At 45.7% G+C, this 22,706-nt stretch overlaps 2 long non-coding RNA genes across 2 annotated transcripts in view; one reads left to right on the top strand and one right to left on the bottom strand.

Annotated features, from left to right (window-relative positions):
* The window catches only part of LOC138979369 (uncharacterized), a 49,006-nt gene extending 46,499 nt beyond the window's left edge, over window positions 1-2,507 (top strand). Inside the window, exon 4 of the long non-coding RNA XR_011460004.1 lies at window positions 2,303-2,507. This is a non-coding gene — a long non-coding RNA (uncharacterized lncRNA). The remainder of the gene's footprint in view (window positions 1-2,302) is intronic.
* Window positions 1-22,706, bottom strand: part of LOC138979374 (uncharacterized) — a 216,829-nt gene that overhangs the window by 103,858 nt on the left and 90,265 nt on the right. The gene's annotated exons all lie outside the window — the stretch shown is intronic.

The following is a 22,706-nucleotide window of genomic DNA, read 5'->3' as shown; positions in this document are numbered from 1 at the left end:
GTCGTACTCACAGAATGAAACTGAATGCAATGCAATTTTTCAGCAAGACCGTATACTCGTAGCATCGTAAGTCCACCGCTCGTGGCAAAGGCAGTGAAATTGACAAGAAGAGCGGGGTAGTAGTTGCGCTGAGAAGGATAGCACGCTTTTCTGTCCTCTCTTCGTTTTAACTTTCTTAAAGTGTTTTTAATCCACAAATATCATATCTATATGTTTTTGGAATCAAGAACCGACAAGGAATAAGATGAACGTAAATTTGGATCGTTTTATAAAAAAAAAATATTTTTTTAGAATTTTCAGATTTTTAATGACCAAAGTCATAAATTATTTTTTAAGCCACCAAGCTGAAATGCAATACCGAAGTCCCGCCTTTGTCGAAGATTGCTTGGCCAAAATTTCAATCAATTTGATTGAAAAATGAGGGTGTGACAGTGCCGCCTCAATTTTTACAAAAAGCCGGATATGACGTCATCAGAGGTATTTATCGAAAAAAAGAAGAAAATAATTCCGGGGTTATCATTCCCAGGAACTCTCGTGTAAAATTTCATAAAGATCGGTCCAGTAGTTTGATCTTAATCGCTCTACACACGCACGCACACGCACAGACAGACAGACACACACACACACACACACACACACACACACACACACACACACACACACACACACACACCAGGGCCGGACTACCGGGGGGGTTATGGGGGTTGCGCAACTCCCCCCCCCCCCCCCCCCCTAGCCTGAACATGTACCTTACTTATTTAAAACATTTTTTATTATTCCTTATTTCATGCCGTTTCATGCACGGAGCGACCATTTTCTTATCTCAGAATATGACCTACCCATCAGCTTCAGGGGCCTTCGCCCCTGACCCCAACAAGGGGCTCTGCCCCCGCCCAGGGGCGGACGAGGGGAGGGGGGGGGGGTTCTAGGGTTTCCGGACCCACCTTATAAATATAAAACAACAGGCGAAGCCTTCAAGGCTCAGGTAAGAAATCGACAAACAGTAACACAAACTCAATCACTCCGTCACACATACACACACACAGTACACACACACACACACACACACACACACACACACACACACACACACACACACACACACACACACACACACACACACACACACACACAGAAAGAGCATAGGTGAAACTGCAAGAAAGCGAGACACTAGATCTAGATCTGTCTGTCTGCATACATGTAGCCTACTTACATGGACACGACTGCCAAATAGTCTCGGCCCGCTCAAAATAACAATCACCGAGACTTTGAGTAATTCCATCGCGTGACGTCTAACCCTCGTACGTCATAATGTGACGTCAATGTAATATGACGTCTTCAAATGTTAAAGTTTCTACCACAGACATACGCACGCACGCACGCACGCACAGACAGACAAAAGTTAGCATCGCATAGGCTACACTTACGTGAGCCAAATATAAAAATATTGAATGAGGTATGTATTTCTTTATTTTACATTGAGTTTCAATTTTGGGGGTTATAATCAGTGACAAAATCTGCTGCCTGAAACTGGTAATGATCATCCTCAGAATGCACCAGATTGCACCAATTTGCATCCTTTTTTTTCAAAATTTTCCGGGGGGGCATGCCCCCCGACCCCCCTAGCAAGCTAGGCGCTTCGAGCCGTCGGATCGGCGCAAAACTTGACTAAATGTAAAAATGATTGCATTGTATTCTTCATCTTCTCCTGAATTTAAAAATATATAAATGAGGGCCCCAAAGGGTTTAAAATCGTGATCGTGATTGGCGTTTTTTGACCTTTCTGTGACCGTGATTGCCGAAATTTCCATTTCTGTGATCGTGATGGGACTTTGCCCGTGATCCGTGATGACAAAAAAATCAAGTCTCGTGATCGTGATCGTCATTTGTTTTCGTGATCGTGATGGGCATTATTGCAAAGCATTTTATTTTCAACGTACATTTGTCACAGCTGTATCACTTTATGATCCTCTATTCGTCAAGGTGTTTGTGATCGTGAAAACAAAAATCAAGGTAGCTGTGATCGTGAAAGCTAAAATTTCCCTTCCCGTGATCGTGATGATACCCCCCCCTTGGGGCCCTCATAAATATGTTATTCTTACTCTAAAAATGTGCTCAGAATGAAAGAAAATAGGTTTACTAAGTACAACAGACGTGTGCGTAGTGGCGTCCAGTGTGGCCCTTGGTCTTTGGTATGGTTAGCCGAGACTATCTGAATGTAATCTCGGCGATGATTGGTCGGCGTTGTTGATCTTGACTAAATGTTTTTATATTGCTTCACGCGACTTATGTTCTATTTCAGGACCATCACTTGCATTCATTACCACCTGCGCTACCAAGAATTATACTAAACTGCGTGGATGACACTTGGTTTGCTGTCAACGGAAGGACGTTTGACGAATTTGTGGTGACCAAACTACAGATCGCGAAATGACGTAATTGCTTCGCGAACCAAGCCAAACTGGAACACTCTTTTGTTTCAACATTAAAACCTATGCAACTTATAATTTGACAGTTGACTTTCTTTGTATTGCCCTTGTGTGTGTTTTGGTTTGTTTGTATGATTCATCTTGCTGATGTTTTTATTAATGTTTTTGTTGTGATTGTTTTCGTTTCGTAAGTTTTTGAATAAATGTGTTAACATGATTTTTAAACGGGGAATCAAGACGAGGGTGGTGGAGTATGTGTGTGTGTGTGTGTGTGTGTGTTGTCTGTTCTTGCGCTGACTACAGCTGCATTACCTGTCTCGATATTTGGATAATTTTCGTGTTGATTTCCAAGGATTCTTGTGTTGTATGTTTGCAGAGTGGTGTATAAGAGTGTATTGAAGCTAATTGTGAACCTGTCTTGTCGGAATAAGTGAACTTGTGAGTGCTATTGGTGTGAATTTGTGTGATCGTCTGTCCACGTGTTAGAGCGGCCATCTTTCCTTCCCGGTCGTGAATCAGCTAAGTGCTTTTGTTCTGTTTTGTTTCCCTTGTTTTCGTTGCTCTCTACTTGCTGTTTTGTCTTGTTTTCGTTCGTTGGTGTTTGTCAACGAGAGCTTGTTGTTTCACTCTGTTGTCCTTGTCAACGTTGTGTGGGTTGTTTTACTGCATTTGATCTCAGTGTTAGTGTGTATCTCTTCCATCTGTGTTGTGGCGTTGTGGTTGAGGCGCTTTTGGCCTACCCGTGTTATCCTAGACCGTAGCCTGTCGTAAATTATAGTGAACTTAGTGTGTTTTTAGCCTTTTTGCTGCTAGATTGCTTAGACTGTTGTTATTATTTTGTTAGGTTAGAGTGTTTCTCTTTCTGTAAACGTAGTCTGCCTTATGCGTTAGCGTGTACCTTAGTGTGTACAGTGGCCTTTGTTCTGCCCAGGCGTCATAGTTGGTAGCCTGCTACACTATTGTTGTTGTTCAGTCAACTGTAGCTACACTGACCGGCGCCTGCCTGCGATGAGTCACAGAGTGAGTTGGCCCTTTTTCCACTGTTCTGCCCGCTTCTACAATTGGTAGGGGATTGTCTCCCGAGATGTACCCTCAGAGTACATTCTTAGGTGTCATAAATTGCGTGAGCTCTCTTTCTCTCTCTCTCTTTCCACTCCTCTCTCCCACTATGGCGATAGGTTCCCCCCTCAACTACCGTCCCACCGACGCTGCTAGACTGCGCCTGCCACGGCCTCTATACCTCCATCTCAAGGAGCTGGGAATCCTGCTGAGACCACCAACCGTAAGGGGCTGTCGCGCCGGCCGCTCGCAGCGTCTTCGAACCGCACAGCAACTTGCTGCCCTCAACCCTTCTCCCACCTCCACTTCTCTCACGCCCACCACCCCCACCCAATGTACCACTACCCCTCCCCAGCATCCCCCCACCCTTTCCCTGCTTCCTTCTATTCCTCCCTATTCTCCCACCACCCCTCCCCATTCTCTCACCACCCCTCCCCATCCTCCCATCACCCCTCTCCCTCACCTCCCCACCCCTCCCCTTTCTCCCACAACCCCTCCCCAGCACCCGTCCACCCCACATCACCACCCACTCACTCATTCCAAAAACACCCTACACCTCTGCCTCCTCAACTCACAGTCAGTAAATCCAGAAGGCAAAGCAGATCTGATAGCAGACTACATTATAGAAAACAAGTTAGACGCCCTGTTCATCACCGAGACGTGGCTGCGACCTGGGGATGACCCCAAGATCAAGCAGCTGACCCCCGCAGGATACAAGACAGTCTCCTTCCCCCGCCCGGCTGGGCGTGGTGGAGGCATCGCCGTCGTCTACAAGGACCACATGCATGCTGCAGCGTCCTTCTCGGACAGCCTCCCCTTCCCCCACACCACCTTCGAAGCCGTGGAGATGACGGTCGCCACCACCACCACCCTCACCTTCCTGTGTATATATCGCCCTCCCCCTAACACCAAGAACAAGCTGAAGGACTCAACTTTCTTCGACGAGTTCTCCCAAGCCCTCGACCACTACAACGTGACGTCCCATAGCGCCATCGTCCTCGGTGACTTTAACATCCACTGGGACTGCCCTGCCAATGCTGACACCAAGCGGGCCCGTGCGCTGTTGGACAGCTACAGTGTGGACCAGGTCGTTCCTTTTCCCTCCCACTCCCGTGGCCACATCCTGGATTGGATTGTCACTCGACCCTCGGACAATCTGGTCTCCAGCCTCGTCGCCAACCACCATCTTGTCTCCGACCACACTGCCATCAACTTCCTCGTCAACATCACCAAGCCAGCACAGAAGCGAAAGATGGTCACACGTCGCAAGCTACGAGACATTGAGACAGATGCTTTTGGAGACGAAGCTGCCCTGCTGCTTGCCCAGCGAGACCCGTCCTCTGACCCCGCCCATTTCTTCAGCTTGACTCTGCGCCAGCTCCTCGACAAACACGCCCCGCCATCCCTATGCGCAGTCTCTGAGCGACAGCCGGCTCCCTGGTTCTCTGAGGACATCACAGCCGCCAAGATCGAGAGACGGCGAGCGGAGCGTGCATGGCGACACTCTGGCCTGGAGGTTCATAAGCAGATTCTCAGGGATGCGGTGCTTTGAGTCACGCAAGCCATCACTGCTGCCAAGGTCGAGCACTTCCACGACCGCATCGTCAACGCCTCATCATCCAGGGAGCTGTTCTCCATCATGTCCTCTCTCCTAGATCCTGGGCTCCTCCCCCGCTTCCCCCTTACCCACTGCTCACCCACCACAGAATATCCCGGAGTTATTCTCGGAGTTCTTCAAGGACAAGATTGACAAGCTTCGGAAAACACTCGATCAGCAGCCCTTCGTCCCGTCTCCACCCTCCCCTTCCTTCTCCGGCTCCCCCCTCACGTGCTTTCAGCCTGTCACTCAAAACCACGTCAAGCGACTCATCACCAAGACGGCCATCAAGACCTGCGAGCTAGACCCCCTGCCAGGCTTCCTCTTCACCAAGTGTCTGGACAAGCTCCTGCCGTCTATCACAGATATCATCAACATCTCCTTGGCCACAGGCGTCGTTCCCGACTGCTTCAAGTCTGCCGTTGTCCGCCCACTCATCAAGAAACCCGGCCTTGACGTCAACGAGTTGAAGAACTACCGTCCTGTGTCCAACCTGCCCTTCCTCTCCAAGCTTCTGGAGCGTATCATCCTGGAGCAGTTGAGCGCCCACCTGTCTCGGAACTCGCTGATGCCAGTGTATCAGTCAGCGTACCGCCCTCACCACAGCACCGAGACGGCGCTCCTGCGAATCACCACGGACCTCCTGAACGCAACAGATAGCGGTCTCGTCTCTGCCCTTGTGCTGCTGGACCTTTCCGCGGCCTTCGACACGATCGACCACCAGCTACTCGTCGATCGCCTCAGTTCCACGTTCGGCATTCACGACACCGCCCTCTCTTGGTTCCGGAACTACCTCCAGAACCGCTCTCAGACTGTCACCACTGATTCGTTCTCTTCTCAGCCTGTCCCTGTCCGCTTCGGCGTCCCACAAGGATCTGTCCTCGGCCCTGTCCTTTTCACCCTGTACACCCAACCCCTCTCCCTGGTCATCGAACGCCACGGCCTGAACTACAACTCCTTTGCCGATGACACGCAGCTCCAGAACACCGCCAAGCCGGAGGACGTTGACGATCTCCTTGGATCCATCTCCAGTTGTTTCACTGACATCAAGAACTGGATGACTGAGAACAAGTTGAAGCTGAACAGTGAGAAGACGGAGGCCCTTCTCGTTGGAACACGACAGAAGATTGCTTCCCTCACTGTGACCGACCTCCAGCTGGATGACGCGACTGTTCCATTCTCCCCTGCTGTCAAGAGCCTTGGCGTCTTTCTCGACTCCACTCTCTCCATGCAGACACACATCTCCTTCATCATCAAGACCTGCTTTTTCCACCTACGACGCATTGCCTCCATCCGTCGCTACCTCACCCACGACGCCTGTGTCAAGCTGGTTGTCTCCCTCATCTTCAGTCGTCTGGACTACTGCAACTCCCTTCTGACCGGCCTCCCCGCCTCATCCATTCATGGCCTACAACGAGTCCAGAACGCCGCTGCCAGGCTGACGTTGAGGAAGACGAAGCGAGACCACATCACCCCCCTACTTCGCTCCTTGCACTGGCTCCCTGTCAACACCCGAATCTCCTACAAACTGTCCACTCTGGTCTACAAGTGTCTCAACGACTCTGCTCCCGAGTACCTTCAATCTTCCCTGGACCTGTACACCCAGCCCTCCGACCGTCCCCTTCGTTCTGCTGCTGACCCTCTCCGCCTCCACATCCCTCGCTCGAAACTCGCATCTGCTGGTCAGCGTGCATTCCCCTCCGCGGGCCCGTCCGTCTGGAACTCCCTGCCGCTTGAGCTTCGTCAGAGCCCCTCTCTTGACGCGTTCAAGAGTAGGTTGAAGACTCAGTTCTTCCCGTAGCTGGCTGCGACTTTCATGCTCGACGTGATGTGTTGTGCCCCAAAAGACATTCTTGTGCTGTGCTCTGAGAGAGGTGTTTTCTTTGTGCTTAATATTATTTTGTTTGGACCTAGCTATTGATGTGTACATCGTTGTTAAACAGTTGTTTGTTCTATGTTTACCAGGGTTTGCTAGTGTGTGATAGGGTGCGTGTCCGTCTGAAGATGTTAGTTTCTTTGTTAGTCCTATGTTGACAACTCTTTGACAAGCGCTTAGAACTGTACCCACGGAATACGCGCTATATAAGCTTCATTTTGATTGATTGATTGAGTGTGTATGTGTGTGTGTGTGTGTGTGTGTGTGTGTGTGTGTGTGTGTGTGTGTGTGTGTGTGTGTGTGTGTGTGTGTGTGTGTGTGTGTGTGTGTGTGTGTTACACGACACTTGAGATTGCCACAAGTTCTCAAACGTCGTATAGTTGTGTTCTTTTATTCTACGTCGCCCGTCTTCGCAGCAACAGAAAACAACTCGTCAAATTGAGTTCGAGGATTTATTTAGCACTCCACACATACAATTGCACATCGTAGCAGAACTCAAAGTAGAAGCTTTATTTTACATACAAATCGCGCTGGCCTATATAGTAAATACTCAATCTCGAGAATATTCCAGACCGAACATGATACAACTAACATTAGATGAACCGTCCATGGACTAGAACAGTGACATTCTCTGTGCTGTACATCAAAAGCGCCGACGCACTTAATCCGAGCGAACGCCACGAACCCACGACTCAAAACAACGTGGTAAACAACTTGTTTTGACAGGACTAGAAAGTTCACCTGCATTCTCGTCCAAACATAAATATTGTGTTCACAAAATATAATATAATACTTTCCCACAAAGTACAAATAAGTCAACTACATGCAACACACAAAACTGAACCAAAGTTCAGCAACGGCAGCGTTTCCTAACAGTGTGTGTGTGTGTATGTGTGTGTGTGTGTCCGTCTGTCTGTCTGTCTGTCTGTCTGTCTGTCTGTGTAGAGCGATTCAGAGAAAACACTAGATCGATCTTCATGAAACTTTACACGAGAGTTTCTGTAAATGATTTCCCCAGCAAAACACTTTTTATATATATATATATATATATATATATATATATATATATATATATATATATATATATATATAAATGTCTTTAATGAAGTACGTCATACCCGTGTTTTTGTGAAAGTTGAGGCGGCACTGTCAGGTCTTTATTTTTCGAGCACATTGATTGAAATTTTGGTGAGGCAATCTGCGACAAACCCCGGACTATTGGACTGCATTTCAGCTTAATAATTAAGTAATAGCTAGGTTTGGTCATTAAAATCTCAACATTCTAATTAAAAGTAACATTTTAGTACTCGATCAAAAAATGATGTCATCTTGTTCTTTATTATTTCCTGATTCCATAAACATATAGATATGTTATGTGTGGGATAAAAACAAGGTCAGAAAGTTGAAAAGAATAGGGAACAGCACTCGTTCGTGTGAATGACTCGCACAGGCACTACAATCTTGTCGAGAATGCATCAAAACGATACATACATTACTGTCGCCATGCTCGGGTAATGCTAGTTATGCAACAATACCACTCGCTTATCATCGACACATACGGCTGATTTTGTGATGAACAAATCAACGGAACATAAATGAAAAAGAAGACTAACATTTTAAGCTATGACAAACAAGAGGCGAAGCCTTCAAGGCTCACGTAAGAAATCGACAAACAGTAACACAAACTCAATCACTTCGTCACACACACACACACACACACACACACACACACACACACACACACACACACACACACAGTAAGCGGCATAGGTGACACTGTGCAAGAAAGCGAGACACTAGATCTAGATCTGCCGATTTCGAAGAAAAAACTAGTCTCGGCCCGCTCATAATAACAATGACCAAGACTTTCAGTAATTCCTTCGCGTGACGTCTAACCCTCTTACGTCATAATGTGACGTCTTCAAATGTTGTGACGTCTTCAAATGTTAAAGTTTCTACCACAGACATACATACATACGCACGCACGCACGCACGCACAGACAGGCAAAAGTTAGCATCGCATAGGCTACACTTACGTGAGCCAAAAATTCAAGTCGATTAATTTTGGATGTTACCAGTGTCGCCACCTTTCGGGGATAAATACGGACGCAAACTTTAACGGGATAATGTAAACACATTCTGTACGTTATAGAGTTGCATCTAGGTTTTTAAGTTTCACAAGTGAGTGTATTTCAACACCTCTTACACACTCAACACGTTATAGACTTGCATCTAGGTTTTTAAGTTTCACAAGTGAGTGTATGTCAGCACCTCTTACACACTCAACACGCAAGCATGCTGTAAATTCACGGAGACGGCTTTATCGGGAAAACACATAGACGCGTTCTTTCAAATGACACACACGTGACCTGTGGTTTACAAGAAAGTTTTCCAGAAACTGAGCAATGTATACAAAAAGCAGGATGCGCATGTACCTACAGAATGTTATAAATGTACGATCAGTCTGGTTTAACGCATGCTTTGAGCCTGACAGCATCACTTCAGTCTTGGAATCGTTCAACTTCAGTTTGTTATCAACCATCCAATCCTTCACTGACTCAATGCACAGTTCGGTTTTTAAGTACTGTTGAGAGATGACTGGGGGCAGCAGAATCGTCAATCTGAGTATCGTCAGCATACTTGTGCTTCACACCTATGCGTAGAGATAATGTCGGAGAGTTCTTGGGTGTACAGCGTAAACACGAATGAGCCTAAAACAGAGCCCTGTGTGACTCTATACTTGAGACAAACACTCGATGAATTGTGTTGTCCAATCTGTATCCTTTGACAGGGGTCAGGGGGGTAGGACGTGAACTAGTCAAGAGCTTTGTCGGAGATGCCGAATGTACACCGCAGCCTCTACATGAGAACGTCATGGTCGATAGTGTCAAATGCAGCATACAGGTCCCACAGGGCGAGGACTTGGTTTAAACAAGATTTTATTAAGGAAATACAGGGTGGCATGTATATGCGATATAAAGTGTGTTTATAAATATGTACATATAGATAGGAATTCAGGGCCGGACTACCGGGGGGGTTATGGGGGTTGCGCAACCCCCCCCCCCCCCTAGCCTAATCATGTACCTCACTTATTTAAAACATTTTTTATTATTGTTTATTTTATGCCGTTTTATGCAAGGAGCGACCATTTTCCTATCTCAGAATATGACCTACCCATCAGCTTCAGGGGGCGACCCCCACTAGGGGCTCTGCCCCTTGACCCTGCCAGGGGGAACATCCCCCTGGACCACCACTTGCAACCCCCCACCCCCCCCCCCCCCTCCTCTTAGCCTAGTCCGGCCCTGGGAATTGTTATTTCACGTTATGTCAAGGCAAATGCAAAACAGACAAGATACAATTTTTACAACAAAAACAAAACACAAGTCGCGTGCAGCGATATAAAAACATTTAGTCAAGATCAACACCACAAACCAACCATCGCCGAGACTACATTCAGATAGTCTCGGCTAACCATATCGAAGAACAAGACGGGTCACGCTCGCCGCCACGAAGCACGAGTCCGTAGTACTTATTGAACCTATTTTCTTTCATTCTAAATATATTTTTTTGAGTAAACATGACATATCTATATATTTTTAAATTCAGGAGAAGATGAGGAATACAATGCAATCAATTTTAAATCTGTTTGCGGAAAATTGATTTTAATGACAACTTTAATGAGCAAACTCATTAATTAATTTGTAAGCCTCCAGGCTGAAATACAATACCAAAGTCCGATCTTTGTCGAAGATTACTTGACCAAAATGTCAACCAATTTGGCTAAAAAATGAGAGCGTGACAGTGCTGCCTCAACTTTTACAAAAAGCTGGATATGACGTCATCAAAGACATTTATTAAAACAAAAATTAAAAAAATAACGATGACTGTCACAGACTTGCCAATTTAAATGTTTCTGCAGCAGTAATAATTTCATCCAAAATGTTGTCCAAACTAATTAAGCTGCTATTAGTCATGTGATTAATACACAGAAAAACGTTTAAGAAAGATCCACTCAAAACTTGACCTTCAGTAAAGCCAAACACAAAGAGACTGCCAACGTTCCAAAATTCAGAATCAAAAAACAAGATAACAAAAAACAAAAAAACAATCATTCATACGCTCGGCTTCTTGAGGTTGGACGTGAACTGATAGAACTATCAAGATAAGTTGTGTGTTCATATGTGTCTGGAACGCCGTGACGCTTGAGCTTCGCCAGAGCTCCTCTCTTGACGCGTTCAACAGTAGGTTGAAGACTCAGTTCTTCCTGTAGCTTGAGCTCCGCCAGAGCTCCTCTCTTGACGCGTTCAACAGTAGGTTGAAGACTCAGTTCTTCCTGTAGCTTGAGCTTCGCCAGAGCCCCTCTCTTGACGCGTTCAATAGTAGGTTGAAGACTCAGTTCTTCCTGTAGCTTGAGCTTCGCCAGAGCTCCTCTCTTGACGCGTTCAAGAGTAGGTTGAAGACTCAGTTCTTCCCGTAGCTGGCTGCGACTTTCATGTTCGACGCGATGTGTTGTGCCCCAAAAGACATCCTTGTGTTGTGCTCTGCGAGACGCTACCCGAAACCCCATCTATACGGCGTGTATGACCTTGAGAGCTTCAGTCAACGCTTGAATTTTGCAGTGGTAACATCCGGTTTGCTCTCTCAGAGCTGATCAAACTTGTCAAGAAGGATCGAGCAGAAAAAAATAAACGAATTGACAGGGATTCGAACTCAAGGCCTCGGGACATCGAAATGTCGGGGCCGATGTCTTAACTGCTAGGCCACTCCACCAGTCTTGTCAAAGATAGAAAAAATAATCATTTTATATATCATCACTTCGCATACCTTATGGTCTCGGTATTTCGTTGGCCTTCATAAAATACACATTTCCTACTTTTAAAATGACCCTCAAAGCTAACCGAGACTAGTTGAGGCTGTATCAATGCGCCTCGCCAGCAGGTTGTTAATGGATTTTTTAGCGAGTGACTATCGACAATTAGTCACCGGTCATTTTTAATGAGTTGGGGCATTCTGACCAATCACAGGATCTGTTTCATTAAAACGCAAACTCGATTGAATTACAATAAAAATTAATGCAACTGGTGGTGACATTTAATAGTTTGCATCCAAAAATTCGATTCCTTCGAAACCGTTTCATCGAGTGGTTACGTCCCTTGAATGAGAAGGGAACTTGTCTGCTTCTGACTGAACCTGAGATCAACGCAAGCATTGTCCTTTTGCCAGTTTAGAACAAGAAAGCAAGGTCAGAAATGCAATATAAACACTAGTGTGTTTTTAGCGTAGCAATAAAGTCCGATATTTAGACTCGAACAAGCATAATGCGACTCGTCTTCGACTCGTATGCATTAAACTTGTCTCGTCATGAAGCGATTTTTTCAACCTCAATTAGAATACGTTTTTTAAACAACTTCATGAATGTTAGTACCTGGGGTTGATCATCAATACTTTGAGAGGGGAGGTGGGGTATTTAGTGTGGAGTTACGAGATACGAAAAGCCGAATGCGAAAACTTGTGTCAGGCAACTGAGCTCAGTCACAGTCACACAGGCACACAAAAACGGCTGTTCCGTTTTACTCCCCTGTTTGTACTATATCTTTCGACTTTGGGCATTTTGTGGTGTTTAGGGACAGAAAATAATTGGTTTAGTCCTGTTTCATCGGGAAGTTAGCAGAAAAGGGTATGCTATCGACATTCGTAAAGCTGAAAAAAAATTCCCGAGAATAATTCCAAGTTGTCAGTGTATGCTGTTGTCGATAGAAACATCGCCGCGTGGTACAGATGGGTAAACCGGAACCATGCGTCTTTGTTATTGACAATATGCTTTTGGATATTGATAAAAATGGCCGACTTCCGTAGCATGATGCTTTGATGATCGGAAGAGACCATCTAACCATAGCCCCCGAATTCCCCCACGTGTTCAGCAGAATAGCTATATGAATTTATATCAATGTTTTTCCTTTTTTTCTCAATTGGCGCAGTAGCCTAGGTCGAGAGTTCGAATCTTCGCCTGGGCGTTTATTTTTCCCCCCTTGATCTCTCTTGAAAATAAAATATGATCAGTCTTTAGAGAGCAAACCTTGTGTTATCCCTGCAAAATTCAAGCGTTGACTGAAGCTCTCAAGGTCATACACGCCGTATAGATGGGGTTTCGGGTAGCGTTTGCTGTACAAAATTCTGTACATGATTTTCATCCCTATATTTTCAACCTCGTAGCCCCGGAAAGTCATAAATAGACCACAGCTTTAATGACACACGACACCGATACATGCACATGACACATGACCTTTTGAGTCATTTTCTGCTGATATGCCGAAGTCACCGAGAGACACGCAGGAGAAGCGACGGAATGTTTAAGCGACGTCATTTGTCGCATTAAGACGTCTTCTCCTATTGTGTTACACATGTGACGTCACCGTTTTGCAGTTCTTCCAGATCTTCAGTCAAGTGCTACTAGCAAACGATAACATCAGTAGCGACTGTACGCATACTTATTGATAACATCAGTAGCGGCTGTACGCATAAATATTGATAACATCAGTAGCGACTGTACACATAATTATTGATAACATCAGTAGCGACTGTACGCATAATTATTGATAACATCAGTAGCGACTGTACGCATAATTATTGATAACATCAGTAGCGACTGTACGCATAATTATTGATAACATCAGTAGCGACTGTACGCATAATTATTGATAACATCAGTAGCGACTGTACGCATAATTATTGATAACATCAGTAGCGACTGTACGCATACTTATTGATAACATCAGTAGCGACTGTACGCATACTTATTGATAACATCAGTAGCGACTGTACGCATAATTATTGATAACATCAGTAGCGACTGTACGCATAATTATTGATAACATCAGTAGCGACTGTACGCATAATTTTTGATAACATCAGTAGCGACTGTACGCATAATTATTGATAACATCAGTAGCGACTGTACGCATACTTATTGATAACATCAGTAGCGACTGTACGCATAATTATTGATAACATCAGTAGCGACTGTACGCATAATTATTGATAACATCAGTAGCGACTGTACGCATAATTATTGATAACATACGTTTAGTGTGTCCCGGGACCCTCTTTATCAAGACCCCCGTCAACAATTAACTTATGTCACGTGAGTTTGGCGTCTAGTGCGTATGTGACGCAGGGACGCGCAGATTGCATGGGGAGCACTGTGTGGTGAAAAAAGATAATTCTAACTTTAAAATTCGACTCATTTCTTAAATTCTACTTTCATGTTTAAATAAGTTGATGGGGGACAGAAAACGGGAGTGACATGGTGGACAGGTAACGGGAGTGACATGGTGGACAGGTAACGGGAGTGACATGGTGGACAGGTAACGGGAGTGACATGGTGGACAGGTAGCGGGAGTGACATGGTGGATAGGTAACGGGAGTGACATGGTGGACAGGTAACGGGAGTGACATGGTGGACAGGTAACGGGAGTGACATGGTGGACAGGTAACGGGAGTGACATGGGGGACATGTAACGGGAGTGAAATGGGGGACATGTAACGGGAGTGACATGGGTGACAGGTAACGGGAGTGAAATGGGGGACAGGTAACGGGAGTGAAATGGGGGACAGGTAACGGGAGTGAAATAGGGGACAGGTAACGGGAGTGACATGGTGGACATGTAACGGGAGTGACATGGGGGACAGGTAACGGGAGTGAAATGGGGGACAGGTAACGGGAGTGAAATGGGGGACAGTTAACGCGAGTGAAATGGGGGACAGGTAACGGGAGTGACATGGTGGACAGGTAACGGGAGTGACATGGGGGACATGTAACGGGAGTGAAATGGGGGACATGTAACGGGAGTGACATGGGTGACAGGTAACGGGAGTGACATGGGGGACACGTAACGGGAGTGAAATGGGGGACAGGTAACGGGAGTGACATGGGGGACATGTAACGGGAGTGAAATGGGGGACAGGTAACGGGAGTGAAATGGGGGACAGGTAACGGGAGTGAAATGGGGGACAGGTAACGGGAGTGACATGGGGGACAGGTAACGGGAGTGACATGGTGGACAGGTAACGGGAGTGACATGGGGGACAGGTAACGGGAGTGACATGGGGGACAGGTAACGGGGGTGACATGGGGGACAGGTAACGGGAGTGACATGGGGGACAGGTAACGGGAGTGACATGGGGGACAGGTAACGGGAGTGACATGGGGGACAGGTAACGGGAGTGACATGGGGGACAGGTAACGGGAGTGACATGGGGGACAGGTAACGGGAGTGACATGGGGGACAATGTAAGATGTTTGACCTCACCATGCATGAATACGAAGAAGCACAGAGCTCCACTTTCCATCATGTCTTGAGATCGATACAAGCTATGACAAACGCAGAAAGCAACACTTGACGATCCTGATACACCTACAGTGCATGGAACCCGCCTTTAAAGACTCCCCTACCCCCCCCCCTACCCCCCCCCCTCAAGTTAAGACTCCCCCCCCCCCCCTATTTAGACCCTATTGTTCAGACTTTCTGATCAGAACCTCTGTAAATGTACCCCCATTTTAAGACTCACTCCTTTTTGACTCACATGCGAAGCAAAAGTGAGTCTATGTACTCACCCGAGTCGTCCGTCCGTCCGTCCGTCCGTCCGTCCGTCCGTCCGTCCGTCCGGACGTCCGGAAAACTTTAACGTTGGATATTTCTTGGACACTATTCAGTCTATCAGTACCAAATTTGGCAAGATGGTGTATGATGACAAGGCCCCAAAAAACATACATAGCATCTTGACCTTGCTTCAAGGTCAAGGTCGCAGGGGCCATAAATGTTGCCTAAAAAACAGCTATTTTTCCCATTTTTCCCATTTTCTCTGAAGTTTTTGAGATTCAATACCTCACCTATATATGATATATAGGGCAAAGTAAGCCCCATCTTTTGATACCAGTTTGGTTTACCTTGCTTCAAGGTCAAGGTCACAGGAGCTCTTCAAAGTTGGATTGTATACATATTTTGAAGTGACCTTGACCCTGAACTATGGAAGATAACTGTTTCAAACTTAAAAATTATGTGGGGCACATGTTATGCTTTCATCATGAGACACATTTGGTCACATATGATCAAGGTCAAGGTCACTTTGACCCTTATGAAATGTGACCAAAATAAGGTAGTGAACCACTAAAAGTGACCATATCTCATGGTAGAAAGAGCCAATAAGCACCATTGTACTTCCTATGTCTTGAATTAACAGCTTTGTGTTGCATGACCTGGCACATGTATTTTGGTAGGAAAAATGTGTAAAGCAGTTCTTAGTGTATGATGTCATTGCTATGTCAAGGTCAAGCATGTGAGTCGTATGGGCTTTGCCCTTCTTGTTAAAAATCTAAATTGCTCAAAAGTTTTTGGAGGTCTTAAAATGGGGGTTCTACCCTAGCCCAACAACAAAAACAACTCGGTCACACTGCAGCAGACGGCACAACGGAATTACGCTGACGTGTCATATATCATCCCTACCTTTGCCGATGGAGAGCCCATCAAGGGACATAAACCGTGCCTAGAGTTTCCACCCGACATCTGCGACTTCTCGCGATGATGCCAGACTAACGACCACCCGGCGTCCGCAGCTGACGGTTTGTCGATATGCGGTTACCACGCCCGCTGCAAGCAACTCCATCAACGCGAACATCTTGGTGTCCGCTACTCGCCACAAATTCTGGCACCAGCTGGCGAGTCCTGAGCAAACAGAGCAACAGTGTCGCGCGCTTTCAGCTTCCATCAGCACGTGCTTGGAGCGAGAGACTGTGACAGTCATGACGTCACAGACCGCGGAAAGTGACTGCACGCTGTGGAGGTGTGGTTTTAGCGACTGCTCGTCTTGTGTTGCTCTGTGACTGTCTCTGCCTGATAACTTGACGATGCCTACCAGTGTATACAGGCGGCGTGGAAGGTGATCGTGGTGCTGAAGTCTTGTGTTGCTCTGTGACTGTCTCTGCCTGATAACTTGACGATGCCTACCAGTGTATACAGGCGGCGTGGAAGGTGATCGTGGTGCTGAAGTCTTGTGTTGCTCTGTGACTGTCTCTGCCTGATAACTTGACGATGCCTACCAGTGTATACAGGCGGCGTGGAAGGTGATCGTGGTGCTGAAGTCTTGTGTTGCTCTGTGACTGTCTCTGCCTGATAACTTGACGATGCCTACCAGTGTATACAGGCGGCGTGGAAGGTGATCGTGGTGCTGAAGTCTTGTGTTGCTCTGTGACTGTCTCTGCCTGATAACTTGACGATGCCTACCAGTCTATACAGGCGGCGTGAAAGGTGATCGTGGTGCTGAAGTCTTGTGTTGCTCTGTGACTGTCTCTGCCTGATAACTTGACGATGCCTACCAGTGTATACAGGCGGCGTGAAAGGTGATCGTGGTGCTGAAGTCTTGTGTTGCTCTGTGACTGTCTCTGCCTGATAACTTGACGATGCCTACCAGTGTATACAGGCGGCGTGGAAGGTGATCGTGGTGCTGAAGTCTTGTGTTGCTCTGTGACTGTCTCTGCCTGATAACTTGACGATGCCTACCAGTGTATACAGGCGGCGTGGAAGGTGATCGTGGTGCTGAAGTCTTGAGCAGACAGCGTGTATTCTGCCCCATGCGTGCAGTCGGTGTCACAGTGTGGACGCTTGTTGGGATGATGATGACAGGCGGAGTACAGGACTTCGTTTAGTGCTGTGCAGTTGAGATGAATATCTACTGGTAAGTGATAACTTGACGAAATAATAGTTTAAAAGAAGTTTCTGTCTCTGTCTCTGCTCTTTCTGTCTGTCTGTCTGTCTGTCTAATTCTGTCTGTCTGTCTGTCTGTCTGTCTGTCTGCTTGCCTGCCTGCCTGTCTGTCTGTCTCTCTGTCTGTCTCTCTCTCTGTGTCTCTCTCGCTCTCTCTCTTTCTCTCTCTCTATCTCTCTCTCTCTCTCTCTCTCTCTCTCTCTCTCTCTCTCTCTCTTGTACTTATTGTCTAAATTAAGACATTATGCCGATGTGGAAGCACTCAAGTTGTTTTATTACGCTCACATAATGCCCCATATCAACTTTGCTTCAACACTTTGGGATAATTGCAGTGATGTTCATCTCAAACGACTCAATTCTCTTCATCGCCGTGCTGCAAAACTAATTCTGCATGAGTCAAATAAGCCAACAGATGATAAATTAAAGCTCCTTAATTTCCTTCCCTTCAGTTGACGCTAAACAAGGCTGTCTTTATGTACAAAGTAATTAACAATAATGTTCCTGGATATTTAAAATCACATTTCAGACATGCCACAAAAAGATATGGGTCCCAGAACCTGATTCCCCCCATCCCTCGTCTAGACTTGTATAAGTCAAGTTTAGCCTTCTCGGGAGCGTCTCTGTGGAATTCCATACCCCTACCCCTCCGAAATGCCTCTTCTGTGAAAACGTTTAGGCGCCAGTTTCATTCCCGCTTAATGGGTAAATAGAACACTTTTCATGTCTGATATTTTAGTGCTTTTTACATTTAGTCAAGTTATGTTTGTATTTTGATTTGTTCTTTATGTGTATGTATTGATAATGATATACATGCCATTGATTGGGACAATTCCTCCCCAAATTTGTTTTTTCCCTTTTGTTATTAGTTGTTTTGGATGTTTATATGCAATGCATTATTGCAACTATGCTGCAATTTCCACCCTATATTGTTTTTCCCATTTTTGAATGTGTATACAAAACCATAACCCCTTTCTTATTACTATTTACATTATGTACGTCTGTAAGTAACAATAACCTTGTCAATTTTACTATCTATATTATGTGCGTCTGTATTAAGTGTTTGTATAAGGGACAGGTTGTAAGATTAGGCTTTGCCTAAAACCTCTATCCTTTGGTAATAAAGTTCAGTTTCAGTTTCAGTTTCAGTTTCTCTCTCTCTCTCTATGTCGGTTTACGATTGTCCTTTTATTGTCTCCATCTTTATGTCTTAGTTTTAGCTTGGACAGATTAGAAGACTAAGCATCAGCCTAAAATCTCCATCCTTGAGTGATAAGTTCGTTTGTTCGTTCGTTCGTTCGTTCTCTCTTTCTCCATCTCTTTCAGAGAGAGAGAAAGAGAGACAGAGATTACATACAATGCTGCAAAGACAATAAACAATAACACCCAACCAACCAAACTACACACGGTCAGCTCCACTAAGTTACCATTGTCTAACGCCTTTAGTTTGTTTGTTCATGGGCTGAAACTCCCACGGCTTTTACGTGTATGACCGTTTTTACCCCACCATTTAGGCAGCCATACGCCGCTTTCGGAGGAAGCATGCTGGGTATTTTCGTGTTTCTATAACCCACCGAACTCTGACATGGATTAGGCTACAGGATCTTTTTCGTGCGCACTTGGTCTTGTACTTGTGCTTGCGTGTACACACGGGGGTGTTCGGACACCGAGGAGAGTCTGCACACAAAGTTGACTCTGAGAAATAAATCTCTCGCCGAACGTGGGGACGAACTCACGCTGACAGCGGCCAACTGGATACAAATCCAGCGCGCTACCGACTGCGCTACATCCCCGCCCAAACGCCTTTAGTGATAAGTAAGCGTGTTGACGTTGACTAAGCGGTTCTTGTTCACGCATGATCACACACATATGCTTCAAAGTGAAATGTCAAAATCAATACAAGACGGGCGCAGTGGCCTAGTGGGTAAGACGCCGGCCTCCCAAGCGGAAGGTCGTGGGTTTGAATCCCGACCGCGCCGGGCGGGTTAAAGGTGGAGATTTGTCTCCCAGGTCAACTTATGTGCAGCCCTGCTATAGTGCCTTATCCCCCTTTGTGTGCACACGCAAGCACAAGACAAGTACGCACGGAAAAGATCCTGCGATCCATGTAAGAGTTCGATGGGTTAAAGAAACACGAATATACCAAGCATGCATTCCCCGAAGACGGCGTATGGCTGCCCTAATTGCGGGGTATAAACGGTCATATTCGTAAAAACCGAGTTTCAGCCCATGAACAAAGAAGAGGAAGAAGAAAATCCACACTGGAGTCTACCCCCTGAGACCTGGAAGTGTTATTGAAATAGATAACTCGACAATTTGACGACCTGTCTCCCCCCCCCTCCCTCCCCCCCCCCCCCCCCCACACACACACAAACAAAAAAACGGATGATGATTTAAACAATGTACATACTTAAGTTCAAATATCGGTGTTTTTTCGTTCACAAACTTGTTTCAGCAGTGATTTTTTTGAAAAAGTCTGATACCCAGTCATAACCTTAGAAATTAGCGTGTTAAGCTCTACTTTGTTTCTTATTTCTTTCTTGAATACTGCTTGAACTTACAGAAAAAGAATCACCTTTGAATTATTATTTTTCATCGCTCCTTTCAGACGAGAACCAGTCGTAAGTGACATTGTATCCCCGTTTTGTTGTCCAACACAGATTGATTACTTTCAAAAATCAAGAATAAAAATAAATAAATGAAATATCGGCGAGGGTTCTAACCCGGGTCTCGGCAAGGGATGTATTTCCAAGAGTCAACTTGGTGCAGAAAAAACCCGTGTACACGCATGCGCACGATAAAGATCCCAAACTCATGGCAAAAAATTCAGGAATTGGAAAACACGAGCTTACACATGCAACATCTCTCGTCTGTCATCATGATGGTCGTATCTCAATACAGTGGAACCTCCCTTACACGTGCAACATCTCTCGTCTGTCATCATGATGGTCGTATCTCAATACAGGGGAACCTCCCTTACACATGCAACATCTCTCGTCTGTCATCATGATGGTCGTATCTCAATACAGTGGAACCTCCCTTACACATGCAACATCTCTCGTCTGTCATCATGATGGTCGTATCTCAATACAGGGGAACCTCCCTTACACATGCAACATCTCTCGTCTGTCATCATGATGGTCGTATCTCATTACAGGGGAACCTCCCTTACACATGCAACATCTCTCGTCTGTCATCATGATGGTCGTATCTCAATACAGGGGAACCTCCCTTACACATGCAACATCTCTCGTCTGTCATCATGATGGTCGTATCTCAATACAGGGGAACCTCCCTTACACATGCAACATCTCTCGTCTGTCATCATGATGGTCGTATCTCAATACAGTGGAACCTCCCTTACACATGCAACATCTCTCGTCTGTCATGATCATGGTCGTATCTCAATACAGGGGAACCTCCCTTACACATGCAACATCTCTCGTCTGTCATCATGATGGTCGTATCTGAATACAGGGGAACCTCCCTAATACGACCCCCCAATTAAAGACTTCCCCTGTTTTAAAACCCTACTTTTTCAGATGTTGTGTTCATAAGCTCTGTCAATTTACCTCCATTTAAGACCTGGTTTTCTCAGATTTGTGTGGGTCCTAAAACGGGGGTTACACTGTACTTGGACGAGACAAGCCCGGAGTTGAAGAAGACCTCTGACGGGCGCAGTGGCGTGGTGGTAAGACGTCGGCCTTCTAATCGGGAGGTCGCGAGTTCGAATCCCGGTCGCTGCCGCCTGGTGGGTTAAGAGACTGAGTGGAGATTTTTCTGATCTCCCAGGTCAACTGATGTGCAGACCTGCTAGTGACTTAACCCCCTTTGTGTGTACACGCAAGCACAAGACCAAGTGCGCACGGACAAGATTCTGTAATCCATGTCAGAGTTCGGTGGGTTATAGAAACACGAAAATACCCAGCATGCCTCCCCCGAAATCGGCGTATGTTGCCTGAATTGCGGGGTAAAAACGGCCATACACGTAAAAGTCCACTCGTGCAAAAACATGAGTGAACGTGGGAGTCTAAGCCCATGAACGAAGAAGAAGAAGAAGAAGAAGAAGAAGAAGAAGAAGAAGAAGAAGAAGAAGAAGAAGAAGAAGAAGAAGAAGAAGAAGAAGAAGAAGAAGAAGAAGAAGACCTGAGTCGCATTGAGCTTGTTCTCGTCAAACTAGTAACAGAGCACATGTGTGGTCTGTCGTACATGGTGGAGAGTAGAATGTCATCCAAATAACGCGTAGTAAAAGAGTAATGTCTTGATCATGTGTCTCTCTGTGGCTTCATAATGGGGACAGAATTCACAGCAGTCAGCAAAAAAACTTGATATGATATGACGATGAAGGGTGTCCAGATGACATGGGAGCCATCTGCTCGATAAATCAGTGAAGCGAAACGCAAAGCTTGCAGTGCGTGTGTTAGGGAGAGACAGATGAAGTGAAGAATGACATGAGATGAGATGGGATGAGATGAAATAAGATCAGGTTAGCAGAGTCGAGATATGACGAGACGAGACGAGACGAGACGAGATGAGATGAACAATAATAAGATAGGATGGGAAGAGAGAAGAGAAGGTGGGAAGGTAAGAAATGATATGAAGAGTCAAGAGTCAAGAGTCAAGAGAATGCGAGGTGAAGATGCAATGAGAAGAGAAGAGATTACACAAGATAAGTAAGTTAAGTTAAGTTAAGTTAAGTTAGATTAAGTTAAGTTAAGCTACGCTAAGCTGAGATGAGATGAGATGAGATGAGATTAAGATACCATAAAATAAGATAAATTCAATGCCAATGTAAAAATAAGGATGGACAATTGTCTTGGACCGTTGCTTCGCTTTGTCAGTTTCCGGTATGGTTTACTTAAGAAATGCAGTTTGTGCGGGTCGTCATTTTAAAGGGTGTTCATTTTTAAAAGTAGGGCACCTGTCGGCAACGGTCGCTACCCAAGTTTCAACGCTCTCTTTTTTCTTCCAGACAATTAATGACACCA

Source organism: Littorina saxatilis, linkage group LG11 (genome assembly GCF_037325665.1).
Source record: "Littorina saxatilis isolate snail1 linkage group LG11, US_GU_Lsax_2.0, whole genome shotgun sequence".
Classification (NCBI taxonomy): Eukaryota; Metazoa; Mollusca; class Gastropoda; order Littorinimorpha; family Littorinidae; genus Littorina; species Littorina saxatilis.
Note: the sequence above shows the minus strand (reverse complement) of the source record. Positions and strands in the feature narration are given on the sequence as shown.